The following is a 16009-nucleotide window of genomic DNA, read 5'->3' as shown; positions in this document are numbered from 1 at the left end:
CTCCTTTAAATCAGAAATAAACCTTGTGATCAATAAACACTACTATTAGTACACACATTCCAGGGTTTGTTTTTGTTTTCTTAGCCACAGTTCTCTGAGTAAAGGATAAAAGGCTGGATACACAGTTAATACAAGCCATATACCGCTATTTATAGACAGCAATGGCTGAATTCACACACTAATCCAAAACCACAGAAATGCATCTATGGTAGTATTTAGTGATCATATAAAGATATGACATGTAAACTTTCCATCCAATCAGTTTAGACTTTTAACAAGCCTGGAAAATGTATAAGAAATGCCAGCGGCCATTGATTCCCCCCCCCCATGTTCAAAAAAAGAAGCCAAACATGCAGACCACAGTGCCCACAATGGCCTTGGAAACCAGAGTGGGCTAAAATAGACCAAAAGCATCTGTGCTCATTCAAGAGCTGAGCTTTTTAAAACGTGGTAGCCAATCCTTTAAATTAAAGTCATGTGGGTGTGACCTAAAAGTATTTTGAAACATACATACATAAACACACAGAAATATTTATTACAAGAATCCTCAGACTTGAAGAACTTCAGTGTCTGTTTCCCAAAGTTATGATCTATGTGTCTGGATAATTTTAATGAAATTAAGTTAGTTTTTCTAACAATATTGACTGCTGTGAAAGAATGAATACTGCAAAACCATACTGTATCCACTTGGAATTGCATTACTGTATATTATTCATCTGACGAAATCAGAATCTACTTGCGGTTAATTTTAACACAGTGCAACCTTGTTAAAGAGCAAGAAATAAATCAGAGAAATTCTACTCCTTACTTAGTGCTTACAGCTGCCAATTTTACAGAATATGTATTGTCAATAACAGACATTAACCGTATTGAAACGTATTGAATGAATAATGGTTTTATGAGGAATGAAAGATTCAGCATATAAATCAATCATATACTATCATATATTTCTAGATAACTGTATTTTAAATCAAGAATATGTATGTGTATGTTTGTATGTGTAAATGACCTTTTTGGCCACTGTTGTTAAGTGAATCACTGCAGCTGTTAACTGAATCATGCAATCAGTAAGTGAATCTGGTTTCCCCATTGGCTTTGCTTGCAGGAAGCTGGCTAGGAAAGTTACAAATGGTGATCACATGATCCCAGGGCAGTGCGACTGTCATGAGTACACATCATTTGCCATGAACCCAAATTTTGATCACCTGACCTTGGAGATGCTGCAACGGTCATAAATATGAAAACCAGTCATAAGTCACATTTTGCAGCATCATTGTAACCCCAAACAATCACTAAACAAATGGTTGTAACTTACTGTTCCAGTACTTTATGCCTCTGCCTCTGTCTGGCCTATAAACTCATCTTCCATAACTAGGATTAAAGCAATAATGAACAATAAACACTTCCAATGTCTTCCCTGTAAACCAGAGAGTACCAAAATATAGTTAAACACAAGAAGAGAAAAGCTTCATACCTTATCAGCCCCCAAGACCTACTGGAATAACAAGGTTTTAATAACCTTTCTAAATCCTAACAGGGTTGGAGCTAATTGAGCCTCAGGTGGAAAGCTGCTCCAAAGACAGAGAAAAGTAGTAAATGAGAAAGTTCTACATCATTCACCACCATCCTGACCCAGCTTTCTGTCATTTCTCTGGAGGCTTTCCAACAATAGGAGTGCCCAGCTACAAGGGGCACAATTGATGCCAGTGAGAATTCTGCCCAGGTGTTTCTCAAGTTTTGGCCATGTTAACATGTGTAGCCTTCAACTTCCAAAATCAAGGTTTCCTAGATACAAGTCAGATCTGTTCTGTTATCCATGGTTCAGGAGGAATTGATTGCAGAGGGATCTGGAATTAAACAGTAGCAGATCGGGAACAAGGGCTCCGAGGATCTGGAAACTCATTTGGGCAAGATGGGCCACACAGAAGTCTAATAATAAACAAACCTGGCTCCAAGGCTGGAAGAGATTATGCCCAGACAGGCAGAGCTGGTGTGAATGGCTATACTGAGGCTGCACTTTCCTAGAAAGGAGGAAGCACGTTCTAGAAATGAGGAGAGGGAGGTAAGAGGCAGCCCAGAAATGATGAGACAGAGAATTTTTTTAAAAAATAGCCACTCCTTGGGTATATTTGTTAGACTGAGGGTACTAAGCAGGGCTTTTTTTGTCACAGAACGCCCAGAACAGAGTTCCGGCACTTTTTTTGGATGGAACATTGTAGGGTAGGCAAGGCAGATTGTATGAAGTGTGTGAGTTCCGGCACCTTTTTTTTTTTTTTAACAAAAAAAGCACTGGTAGTAAAGATTTAATCTGGCAAGATTCTTTCTGTGATGTGTAGGCAAATAAAGAAATGAACCCTGGCTGAAATATTCCATATAGTTGACACGTGCTAAGGGACAAGAGATTGGAAATAGGAATCGAGGACAAAAGATTGAACTGGAGGAGTTGAAGATAGAAGGCCAAGACTGGCCTAGTTACATGGATAAAGAATGTCCAAAAGACATGATATTCCATCAAGCTGCAGTACAGAATAATTAGACAGAATTAGGAATCAGGTCCATTCTACTGAAAGCCAAATACCATTTGACCTTTCTTTTCTTTAGCTGTTAAGTTTGGTACTATAAAATTAAGTTCAGACAACACGCTTTGCTTAGCTGTACTGTATGGAATAAACTGCTATAAGAGTTACATGATTTGTTAGAATTATAAACTCTTATTTACAAACCACATTGGCTGCATTCAGACAATATGCTAAGTCAAACACAAAATAATTGCATTATCACTCAAACAATGGCTGGATTCATACATTTACCAGTGTCTGCTCATTTAACTCATTTTCTGAGTTTGTACAACCCCTTGAACTATACAAGGGCTAGATTCATACGTGGCTAGGTTAAAATGGATATAGCTTGTCTGTATTTCAGTGCTTATGAGAACACAATCAATATGAAAATATAAGTTAATAGATAATACAGGACATGTGACCAGCTAACTCATTACCTCTTATTCCCTTTGCATAGCTATGGTAAACCCTAATCTATTCTGTTGCACTTCCCAGAGAATAGCAGTGTAGAACATTGATGCACAAAGGGTACATTTTGGCTTAGAATGTAAAATGATTTTTTTTTTATTTTGTAAGCTGCAGTTTATGATTTAGCACTTTGGGTAAACCTAGGTAAGGAACCCTTTTGCATAAGGAAGCTAAAGCAGCTTTGTTTCAACAGTCATTCAGGACTAGTCAAGTTTTAAGGGTCCCAATGGTGTGTATTAATGACTTTTAATAACATTACTTTAACTATCACTGAAATTTTGTTTCAGTCTTTTGAATTTGATTTTGTTGTACCAAATCCAAAGTCCATTAGAATTCAAGCAAGTTGTAACAAATAAAACAAATGTTCAACAATTTTAAATTATTAAGCATTACTTACCTGTTGCACTATATGAACCATGTCATTTATTTTGAAATTGGCACTACTTTGGTGTAGAAAAACATGGGATGGTACCTGGTCAGCTACAGGATATTCTCCCATTGGAATCAACCCAATGTGTTTCATCTACATGGGAGAAACAGCAAGTGATGCCCATTTTATGGAAGTGAGGGAGGTTGAGGCATAGTGGCACTAGTTTTTGTGGCTGCAGTGGTCCTATGGAACAGCCTCCCAGCTGGGTATCAAGAGAGCTTCCATCTTGATTGCCTTTTAAAAGCTGCTCAAAACATTCTAGAAGGCATCCAGCCCTTGATTCCATCTTAGGTAGGTTAAGATTTGGCTTTGTTAATATCATGATTTTCTGTTTTATTGGTTTGGGGAGTTTTTATTTATGCTTTCACTGCATATTACAAACTGCTGAAAGTCTATAAATGTGATCAACCATTAATATACTACACCTAAAAACCATGGATATACTCTCTGTGTGTATGTAGATACATAGACATATCCATATATATATACACATATAAAGGTGTCCCTATGGATTTTACTCCACAAGTCATTGCTCACTATAGGGGGCGGTATTCATCTCCATTTCAAGGCCATTGATTCAGTGCTGTCCGAAGACATTTCTGTGATCATGTCGCCAGTATGACTCACAGAGCGCTGTTACCTTCCCGCTGAAGTGGTACCTATTTATCTGTTTGCAATTGCATGTTTTCGAACTGCATAGAGATATATTGTTGTTGGTTTTTTTTAAAAAAAAGACAGGGTCAGACTACTTCCTGGAATGGCAAGCTGAATTAGGTATTTATTCTATATTTGCTACTGACATTATCCACCATTCCCTGATGTTAGTTTTATAGATATTGGAAGCCGAACTATATTAATATTTAAATCAAAAGTTTGTGGGTAAAAGAGGTTTTAAAGCAAGCTATTCTGCAATGCCCCTTCATGGATTACTGCCTTATCATGGCAAAGGGCCTTGTGTAATTCAATGAAGCTATGAGCTATGCCGTGCAGGACCACCCAAGACGGACAGGTCATAGCAGAGAGTTCTGACAAAACGTGATCCACTGGAGAAGGAAATGGCAACCCACTCCAGTATCTTTGCCACAAAAACCCTATGGACAGTACCAAAAGGCAAAATAATATGATGCTGGAAGATGAGCCCCTCAGGTCGGAAGGTGTCCAATATGCTACTGGGGAAGAGCAGAGGGCTAGTACTAGTAGTGCCAGAAAGAATGAAGCGACTGGGCCAAAGCCAAAAGGACGCTCAGCTGTGGATGTATCTGGTGGTTAAAGGAAAGTCTGATTCTGTAAAGATTTTTTCTCCATAGGAACCTGGAATGTAAGTTCCATGAATCAAGGCAACCTGGACGTGGTCAAACAAGAGATGACAAGACTGAACATTGACATCTTAGGAATCAGCAAACTAAAATGGACAGGAATGGGTGAATTTAATTCAGATGACCATCAGATATATTACTGCAGGCAAGAATCCCTCAGAAGAAATGGAGTAGCCTTCATAGTCAATAAAAGAGTAGGAAAAGCAATACTGGGATACAATCCCCCAAATGACAGAATTATCTCAGTTTGAATCCAAGGCAAACCATTCAATATCACAGTAGTCCAAGTCTATGCCCCAACCACTGGTGCTGAAGAGGATGAAATTGACCAGTTCTATGAAGCCCTACAGCACCTTATAGAACTAACACCAAAAAATGATGTCCTTATCATCAAGGGGGATTGGAATGCTAAAGTAGGAAGCCAAAAGATAACTGGAATAACAGGCAAGTTTGGCCTTGGAGTACAAAATGAAGCAGGGCACAGACTGATAGAATTTTCTCAAGAGAATATGATGGTCATAGCAAACACTCTTTTCCAACAACCCAAGAGAGGGCTCTACACATGGACATCACCAGACGGTCAACACAGAAATCAGATTGACTATGTGCTCTGCAGCCAAAGAGGGAAAAGCTCTATACAGTCAATAAAAAAAAGACCAGGAGCTGACTGTGGCTCAGACCATGAGCTTTTCATTGCAAAGTTTAGGCTTAAACTGAAGAAATTAGGGAAAAGCACTAGGCCACTCAGGTATGAATTAAATCATATCCCTGTCGAATATACAGTAGAGGTGACAAATAGATTTAAGGAATTAGATCTGCCTGAGGAACTATGGACAGAGGTTCGCAACATAGTACAAGAGGTAGCAACTAAAACCATCCCAAAGAAAAAGAAATGCAAGAAAGCAAAATGGCTGTCTGAGGAAGCTTTGCAAATAGCTGAGGAAAGGAGGGAAACAAAAGGCAAGGAAGAAAAAGAAAGATACGCCCAATTGAATTCAGAATTCCAGAGAATAGCTAGAAGAGATAAGAATGCCTTCTTAAATGAACAGTGCAAAGAAATAGAAGAAAACAATAGAATAGGGAGGACCAGAGATCTCTTCAAGAAAATTGGAGATGAAGGGAACGTTTCATGCAAAAATGGGCATGATAAAGGACCAAAATGGCAGGATGAATTATAAGTGCAAACAACAACAAAATGGCTGAATACATCCCACCACGATTATAAACTGATACTGGACACGATTTTGGCAATGACAGAGCAAATTAAAGCCAAATTGCAAGAAAAATCTGACAACCTAAAGCCACCAAATCAAATTTTGACTTTAAATGAGGAAAAAATAACCCAAAATCAAATAGAAGTGGAAACTAACACTAAAATAGGAGATTTCAAAGAACAACAAAAGCAACCTACAGAAGACCTTAAAGTCTAAACTTTAATGGCAACTACAAAACCTACAACCCAAAAAGCAGTAGCACCTGAAGAAAACACCAAGAGTGAAGACACTAAAGGCCTTCAAATACAATATATTGAGAATTCAATTAATCAAAGGACAATCATAATACCAGCTACTACTTTCTACCTAACCCATATAGAATTGGGAGAAAAAGATTTGACTGATTTAATGACAACTATATTATATCAACCATCAAAACTGAATTATCAAAGCAAAAATATAATGGTTACAAAGGGGACATCTTCCTTGCAAAACTGACATTTGGATACGCTCCTGGATTCAAATAAGGGGTATAGGAAGAAAGGAAGATACATTTGAGATTTTAAAGATGCCAAGAGGAAAGCATGATTGGCACAAAAGGAAGGCAAGAGTTAGATTTTAAAAAAAACTGAACTTGTTTCTCTTTTGGGATTCCTAAAGATAGACTATAAAAATATCTCTTTTATGGATTAAGGGGAATCCCTAAAAATATAACTGATTTTACATTTAGCTTTTAGATAAGTAAAGGAAAACAAATGTAAGCTTTTAGAATATAACTCCAAACTATATTTTAGAACTTGGAATGACATATCAAAAGATAGTACTTTAATAATTGATGTATGGTCAAGATGACTTATAGAATATTCAGTGGTTACTTTTGAACCATAGTATAGAATCTAGAGTTTTATATATAAAAGATAATATTTTAATAATTGTGGAATGGTTAAGGCAAAAAACATATTTCTAATAATTGGTGATTTCTTAAGATGAAAATTAGACTTTAATGGTAAAACATAAGAATGCTTTGTAATGAACAATATAAGTTTTGTAGACAAAAGAATTATTCTTTATTGAAATAGGGAATTGTGGGTTACCCAAAAATTAAGCTTTTTCTTATATACTATAGGCCACTCTAGAATATCCTATTGCAATTAGATAAAATTTAAAAACAGGATATTGATATGTATTACTGAAAATATATTTTAAGTTTTGTTGATTGACTAGGTTACTCTTAGAAATGTACTAACTTGCCTATTTTAACTATGTAATAACTAAGGGAAGTAGAGAGGGCATCTCTGTTGATGTAACCTGAACTATTTACAACTGGTTATTTCTTATTTTAACTACCCAAACACCATATTGTTTCACAAATACTTGTATACGTAAATATTAAAAAAACAATAAAACTTGTCTAAAAAAAAAGAAGTCTTCAGACTCTTCCAGAGTCCTTTTCACTTCCCATGTAAGCCGTGAAATATATGAGCAAGAAAAGAAACATCTGTTTCTACTTCCTTCTTTTTGCTTTCTTCCTTGGCAATGCAATTTCATCCCCTTATTCCTGTGCTTTTTGCAAGAGCGGCAATGGAGGGGATTTAGTGCGACTCCTTTCTACTCAGGGATTTTACCCAAAGATGGCAAATGCTCCCCTAAAGAGTAAGCCCCAGAACACTTTACTCGCACTTTCTTCTACACATCACTAGAAAGTTGAGCTCACCACCCATAATGAACAACCACTGCTGATTCAAGTAACCCAATTTTCCCCAACGACACCTAAAGGAACAACACATGCTAGGATTTACATAACACATGAGCTGAATAGGGAACGGGCTGCTTTGTGGGTCCATGAGTGGAGAGAACACAACCAATAGTGTGTGTGTGTGAGAGAGAGAGAGGAGGGGGGCAGGTGAAGGGCATATCACTAGTTCTTCACTTCTTCACTCTCTGAAGAGCCCGTTAGTCCCTGTCCGTCCAATGCATTGCCCAGAGAATCACGGAAGGAGACGGCTGCCAGAAAGTATCTGCCAGGAGCTGCTGCTGCTGCTGCTCCATCCTTCCTTCCCGGCCCATCTCTGGCTGGTTCAATCAAAATCCCCACCGCGAATTCAGGCAGACGAGGAAAAGGCAGTTTTAAGGGGCAACTCTTGGCGTGACAGAACCGGGTCGGGAACGAACAAAGACGACTGGTCGCTCTCTTTCCACGGGCGGCACCTGGGCTCTACCCGGCTCAGAAGGTTATGCGCACGTTCAACCCAGCCCGTCCCCTAAATTGACAAGCTCATAGGATTTGAGCTGGGAGAGGGGGAGACAAATGGGGGCTCCTGTCTGGGTAGGTCAACTCAAGAAGACGGGGCAAAGGAGCTGACAGGGGGTCCTCCATAACGAAATGGGGAAAGGAAATTATGGTCAGATTGAAACAGGGGGCTGTGTCCAGCAATATTTACCCACTCTTCCCGCCGCTCCCCCCCCCTTTTGAGTGATGGAACCGGCCGGAGGCCGCCCTGTCACAAGAAGACCCCGCACCCCGCGCTACAACAATCCTCAGCGCGTGCCGCTCTTTACCTGGCGCACCACCAGCGACTCTTGGTTGTGTTTTTCACCCCGCTCGCCTACGGGTTTCGGCGGCGAAGGCTCCGCCTGATGACGTCAAGGATTAAGCCCCGCCCTCCCGGCTGTAACTCAATGGGACGGCTTTGCCTTGCTTGTTTTGCCAGCGCGGTTGTAATTTTTTCCATTTCAACAACCGAAAGCAAAGACCCGAATTTTTGTGCTGGGTTAGAAACTGCTTTTTGTTCGGGGAATTCTACTCGCAGCTGGCTATTAAACCCTAAAGATAGGAATCATACGTTCAGGAGAAACACAACCGCATAAATTTTGTGGATCATAATTTTTTTAAAAAATCAATATACAGCACTTTGTGCCTTTAACAGTGTAGGAATTTTCAGATGTGGTATGTCAGTGTCGTATTTGTTTTACTAATAGCAGATTCAGTTTTTAGCTATCAATCCTTCTGTAGCCTAAACAGTTCAATGCCCATACAAGAGAGAGACAGATCAGGAGATATAAGGGAGACCTAGCTTTTCAAACGTTGGAGATAGATAGATAGATAGATAGATAGATAGATAGATAGATAGATAGATAGATAGATAGATAGATAGATAGATAGATAGATAGATAGATAGATAGATAGATAGATAGATAGATAGATAGATAGATAGATGGATCTGAGTGACTTTGTCACTCTCAGCCTAACCCACTTCAGAGGGTTGTTGTCATGGGGAAAGTTGGAGGAGAAAGGTGTGTTGTATATACTTGCCACCTTGATTTATTTGTAAAAATAATAAAGGTGGGATACAAATAAATGCTCAATGAAAAAATAATTGTTGCATCTCTATAAAGGAATGAAAATAGAATAATAAGAATGAAGCAAAGTACCTGAGAAAGTACTTTGTAGTCCAGTACTCCACTACTCCAGTCTTCATGAAACAATGATTAAGTAAATTAACAGTTTGCTGCGTTTAAATATATTATCTTTTATGGTCTAATTAGCATATACCTATAAGGCATAATGTGTTTTTTATCTTTTTCTTGATATACCCACCCATTATAGTTTAGTGCTATCTCATTGGAATTTAAAGAATCTTATTTCAGATTCCTATTTTTTCTTATAAAATTATAATACAGCTCTTATACTGTTAACCAAATTGTCCAAGAATATCATTCCTTCAGCTATAATATTTGTAAAGATAAGATTTTGAACGTATGGGTTTTACAAAATCTCATCAGTAGAAATTTGTACATTGCCTTTATTTTTTCCCCTCGTGTCAAATTGATAGATTTGTTTCAGTTTTAGTTTGCCTATCCCATAATTAGAAGATGCTATAACATTTTAAAGAAGATAAATGAGTGCATTAATTTTAAAATTATACAATATATATTACAGATTTTGAGCCTGGTGAGGGATGCTAGTTTGTTTTATGAAGTATCATATCCAACTGTATGGAAAGTAATATTGAAATAAGTAATTGCATGCATTCATTTTTTAAAACACAAATATGCTTTTTTGTGGGATAATTAAACAAAATGTGCTGAACAGGAGACATTTTATTTGCTTACAAAATAAATAAAAGTAAACAAAAATCCTAATTTTGAACAAGCAAATCCAGTCATCATGAAACAATAATTTAAGTAAATAACAGTTTGCTGGGTTTAAATGTAATATCTTCTATGATCTAATTAACATATACCTATAAGGCATAATGTGTTTCTTAAAAAAGGCTTGTCTTGATATACTTGCTCATTATAGTTTAGTGTTATGTGTGAACTTGGGCACTATTGGCTGTTAAACAAATCAGGATTAAAAACACTGTTTCAGTGTTCAGTATGAATTAAACCATACTTTTATTAAAAACTTCCAACCCCATTCACATTGGAAACAAAGAAGGAAGACAATAATATTTAAGTTTCCTAGTCTATGTAAAAACTGAGACCTGAAATTAACAATTATATACTGAATCTATTTTTTAAAGAATCTCTATAGTCAAATACCGGTAATTAAGTTCTAGGTTAAGTTTGCCCTTTATTATACAATCTAGCACTCAACTAGATTGGAAAAACAATCTTCAGTCACCCATTGAAAACTTCTATTCTTACAACGATAATACAATATAATTTCATTCTCAAAGTTTAAAAAAGGGTGGATTCTGATTTTAAACTAACCAAGTTAAACAGCTATGACATTTCTTTAGCTGGCTTGTTCAAGGGTTAGATAGAGGCCACTAAAGAAAGACAGAGAGGACTGGAAGAGAGCTTACTAGGCTAATTAAAATAGGTATACAATTAGAACTGTTGGACTGTATTGGATATGATTGCAGACATTGCAGATATTGGGTGAAGTACTGGATAAAATTGAGTAGTTTAAAGAAAAAAAATGAAATACTATGGAGCATACTTCTTCCACTTTAATGAAGCTTTGACCACCGAACAAAGCTTCTTTGTTCATAAAGTGGAAAATAATGTAGGATTGTGGTATCTGGATGTCTCTGTTACTTCATGACCCAGAGCATCGATATATGAGGCTGTCCACAAAATACTTGCAGATAGATAGAAGGGTTTTGCCTAATGGCTTTTGTCGAAACTCTCCACCTTTTTCATCCTTCATTAAGAAGAATGCTTGACAGATGTTTTCCTACCAGTTTGTAATATTTTTTAAGGTAAATGTAAGAAACTATAAGATACACCTGTGCTTGTCTCATTAGGTATTTCTCCAATGTTTTAAAAAGTTAGCCAAACACCTTCGAGCTGGCTAAATACTACACCAGCATAAAATTGGTTGCTCCCTTTTGATCCAGATTGTTATTCCAGATCATTTTGGCCATTTCTCTATTTTTGAGTTTCTAAGCAAAACATGACCTCTGAAGGGCCCTGTCCTATTCTTGACAGTCTTTTTCCACGGATGAGAGAGACACAGCCTAAAGGAACAGTCTCTGGCTGCCACTTGAAAGAGAAACAAAGACACAGCGATGATGAATCAGTATCTTTCACCTTCCATTTATTTGGCTTGATTACTTAGGAAAGCTACGTGTCCTGCTTGCTACATGATTATAATTTCTGATCAACCCTGGCCTGAGTGGAACTAGAGTCTTAGAGAGACCACTCTGAACAATGTCAAACTGGCATTTTAGACAGCTGCAACCAAAGAGCTGCAGATAAATGTTTTGACCAGAGAACAATTCAATTACTCATCCTACGGTGATGGGAACTAAATTTGGCTAATGGCTTGTGATCTCATTTTAACTCTTCCCATGCTGCTTTCTCTTACAAACAAGCTGTCATAAAGCCATAAAGGTATCAAGCTCAGGAAAATAAAATATAATGCTCTATATTAAGGGTTAACCAGCCCTAAATAACAAACAAGCCTTCTGTATTTCATCAGAGGCTTTACTGTAAAAATGAAGGCAATATTTGCAAAGAGATTTACCGTAGCTGTTTAAAATTTTATGACTGTTGATGCATTCCCAGGATGAACACAGATCAGCTAGGGATGTTCTTGGCATTTCATATTCTGACCTTTTACTATCATAATGATAGAAAATGAAAGAAAAACTGAATCAGCATCAGAGGCAGCATGTTTTACCTAATTATGTTGTCTGTTACACTTTATTTTTCATCTTCTGCTGAAAAATTAAATGTGAATGTGATCAACCAGGCATGTTAGAGTCTGTCACTCATGGAATATAGTATATGGATTTCTGTTTTTCCCTACCCCCTATACTCTGGCTTATGTCAAAGGTTTTCATCACTACTTTATTTTACTGGCTGATATTAATAACTGGCTGCCAAGGACCAATACATAACCATCTTGAAGTATTACCATATTCTATGGTGGTCTCCTATTTTACAAAGCCACAAGGCATGGAATAAATTTATTTGAAAGATAAAACATGGGCTCTAAAAGGTATTTTAAAACTTTCAGGATCCAAAGAGTTTCTTTATTGACAACCAAAGTTATATTATTTAAATCAGGGCTGTCCAAGCTTGGCAACTTTAAGACATGTGGACTTCAACTACCAGAATTTCCCAGCCAGACATTCCTCATGACCTTAAACTTTAGGTCTTAGTGTTCAAACAGCATATCTCCATGGCTTATCACTCACTCACTCACCCAATTGTTAATGTTCACTCAATTTCTGCAGCATCTTGAAATATTTGGGGTATTGTTAATTAGTTACAAGCATAAACCTTGGTAGCCTTGGTAGCATAAACCTTAGTAGCCTTGGTGGAGCAGTGGGCTAATGCCTCCTTAAGTAACACCAGCTGCCTGCAATTAGTGTCCCACCAGGCTCAAAGTTGGCTCAGCCTTCCATCCTTCCGAGGCAGGTAAAATGAGTACCCAGATTGTTGGGGGCAATAAGCTGACTTTGTAAAAATGCCGCTGGGGGGGGGGGGCTGAAAGCCCTAATAAGCAGGCATATACATAGAATGAAGGCTACTGCTAAGCACATTGATTTGTGCTTCTTAGATTGTAAGCCGCCCTGAGTCTTCGGAGAAGGGCGGGATATAAATGGGATTTTTTAAAAAAAACTCCTCTGGTTATGTGAGACTAATATAGTTCATTAGTATGTAATCATATTTTTTTTTAGAAAGAATTCACAAATATCAAATTTTGCATAATTTGTATGACTCCACAATTTGCTGCTGAGTCTCATAGTACCTGCTCAACCTTATATTTGTAATTTTTTAAAAAAAAGCCATCTGGCAATCTTCCTTATTAATCCTATTCTGCCACAACTTTTATAGCAAATTTTAAGAGCTGATTCACATATCAGTTACTGCGTTTCTTTTCCCTCAAACAATACTGACATTCATAACTCTCTCCATAAATAAGGAAGAATAAAATACTTCCACTTTATGTGTTTACTTAACTAGAAGGATCTATAGATCAACATCACACAGAAATTTCTAGTGTTATGAGTATATAAACTGAACATTTACACGTTCCCATCAATCATATGAACAGCAACCAAGATTTTTTTTCAAGTTATGAGAAGTGGAATTGAATGACCAACTGGTTGCTTAGTATTTGAGGTAAATATTTTGACTCCCAGATATGTATAGCTTCCAGGTGCATGCCAAGTAGACATTTAGGCCTTAAGGAACGTGAAAGGATTTTTTTAAAGAAAACATGTTGGAGACTGAGGTACATGTTGAAGTTGTTATTTCCTTATAATAAAGGTAAAGGTTCCCCCGCACATGCATGCTAGTCGTTTCCGACTCTAGGGGCCGGTGCTCATCTCCGTTTCAAAGCCAAAGAGCCAGCGTTTGTCCGAGGACGTCTCTGTGGTCATGTGGCCGGCATGACTAGATACCAGAGGCGCACAGAACGCTGTTACCTTCCCACCGTAGTGGTCCCTATGTTTCTACTTGCATTTTTACGTGCTTTTGAATTGCTAGGTTGGCAGAAGCTGGGACGAGTAACAGGCGCTCACTCTGTTACGCGGCACTCGGGATTCAACCCGCCAAACTGCCGACCTTCTGATCGACAAGCTCAGCATTCTAACCCACTGAGCCACCACGTCCCTTATAATAGTCAGGTTTATATCATATACGTTTGTTATGGTCAACACAATTTGTATCTTATTTATTTTACCTTGAAAAACTTTTACTTTCTTTCTCCTTGAAGCTAATACAATAAAGTAAGTGATATTCATAGTGACCTTATAGATTTTTCGTTTTTCAATTTTTAGATTTTTCTTGAATAAAAATATATGGCATGTTTTATAATGTGACATGCTCTGAAGAAACTTATATGCTGTTTCTGATTTTTTAAAAACATATATTTCAAAAGACACCAAAATGACATTCTTATGGCACCCTCCCTTCCAAAAAACCCTGCTACTGTACCTCTGGCCTAATAGCCTAGCAAATCACTATAGTATTCAAGTCCATTTCATCAAATGCCACAGAAAAAGCATGCTAAGAAATAAAAACTACATCTCCATATTATGCTTGTACACATAGCTGTGCCGGAGCTTCCAATTTATGTATTTTTATGCTCCCTAAAGACAATAGCTGGTGTTATCATTAGTCAAAGTGAAGCAACTCATTAGGAACATCATAAAATGCTAACTTATTTTGAATTATTTAACTAATTATTGCAAGGAAGGAAGGAAGGTACATGTGGATTTTTTTATCAGATTCCAAAGTAATTTGATCCATAAATGGAGGAGGAAACAAAGTATCTAAGGTTATAGATTCTTAAACTATTAAATAAAAATTTACAGAGTAATAAAACAGAAGGACCTAGAATAGAGACAAACTCTGCAACAAGTGGGAAGTCGAATAAGTTCCTGACCAACCTAGCTGGCAAAAGAGGGACAGGTATACTGGACTTACTGCCAGAGAAGAAGTGATAAAGGGGGTTGAAGTTGCTGGAATTTGGGGGGAGAGCGACATCACTTCCATCCAAACATAGGAGCACAACATGAATTGTATTTCTCTGCTCTCAGAATGTTTAGGAAAATGGGCTATATATATCATTCTGATAAATTCTATAAATCTCTTCCCACAGCTCTTGAGTGCCGGAACCTGGATAGCTCCAAAAATAAATGCAATGTATTTTGTTATTAAAAATTCAAAGTCTATGCGTTCAAGTTTCAGGAGAGAGTTTGCAGCCCACAGTGTAATATCTGGCTATCTATGTTTGATGATTCCTAATAATCATCAAATTGATGATGATACTGATTCAGTATAATGCTGAGTTCATTCAGTCTACCATTTACTTTATGCCAGGGGTCTTCAAACTCAAGTCATAAAAGGGCCAAGTTTGAAGACCCCTGCGTTACGCCATTCATTCATGGGTGTGTATATGCACATGTGAAGGGCAACAGTATGGAAGTGGTTAGCTATTATCTTCTGTGATGATTTTTCAACTTCCCAGTCAAACTAAAAGTGCTGGGGTTTGCTGATGATCTCCCAGATTAAGACTGTTTAGCTTTTTTCATGAGCTAATGTTGCTAGGTGCTGCCATCTGCTGTAGGGATAGTGCAATTTCTCCCATAATGCTAATACACATTGTTCATTCTGTGCATCTGTTTAAAAACAAGTGAAAGACTTATGTACATTACAAAAATGTCTTTGTGTTTGTGTGTGCGCGCGCTTGGGCACAATTCTTGCACAAAATATATTGTAGGCCTTAACTAAAACTCTCATGCTAATAGATGTATTTTGCTGCCTTTGAAATGCTGAGTTACAACATATTACTGTTTTTAAAATGTGCAAGGATCTTCCTTGCACATATATTTACACCAAAGCATGTTGCAACGATGGAAACTTTGCTTATTATGTTAGTAAATAAACAATAAAAGAAAGGGAGCAATGGCATTACTTTTTCAGTCTAGGAAGGCCACACCATTATTCACTTTTTCCCATTCCTTTACTGTCCATCTGTGAATTGCGAAATATTGCATTGCTAATCTTTCTTTGACATTTATAATTTATGCAAGAGTGATGCAACAAAGATCA

General features: G+C 37.4%; 1 protein-coding gene across 1 annotated transcript in view; it reads right to left on the bottom strand.

Annotated features, from left to right (window-relative positions):
- The window catches only part of AOPEP (aminopeptidase O (putative)), a 203648-nt gene extending 195087 nt beyond the window's left edge, over positions 1-8561 (bottom strand). The window contains exon 1 of the mRNA XM_083351985.1: positions 8549-8561. The gene's annotated coding sequence lies outside the window, so the exon portion shown is untranslated. The remainder of the gene's footprint in view (positions 1-8548) is intronic.
- Positions 8562-16009: the final 7448 nt, after the last annotated feature.

This window comes from Vipera ursinii (genome assembly GCF_947247035.1).
Source record: "Vipera ursinii genome assembly, chromosome: 2".
Lineage (NCBI taxonomy): Eukaryota > Metazoa > Chordata > Lepidosauria > Squamata > Viperidae > Vipera > Vipera ursinii.
This window is presented reverse-complemented; position numbering and strand designations above follow the sequence as displayed.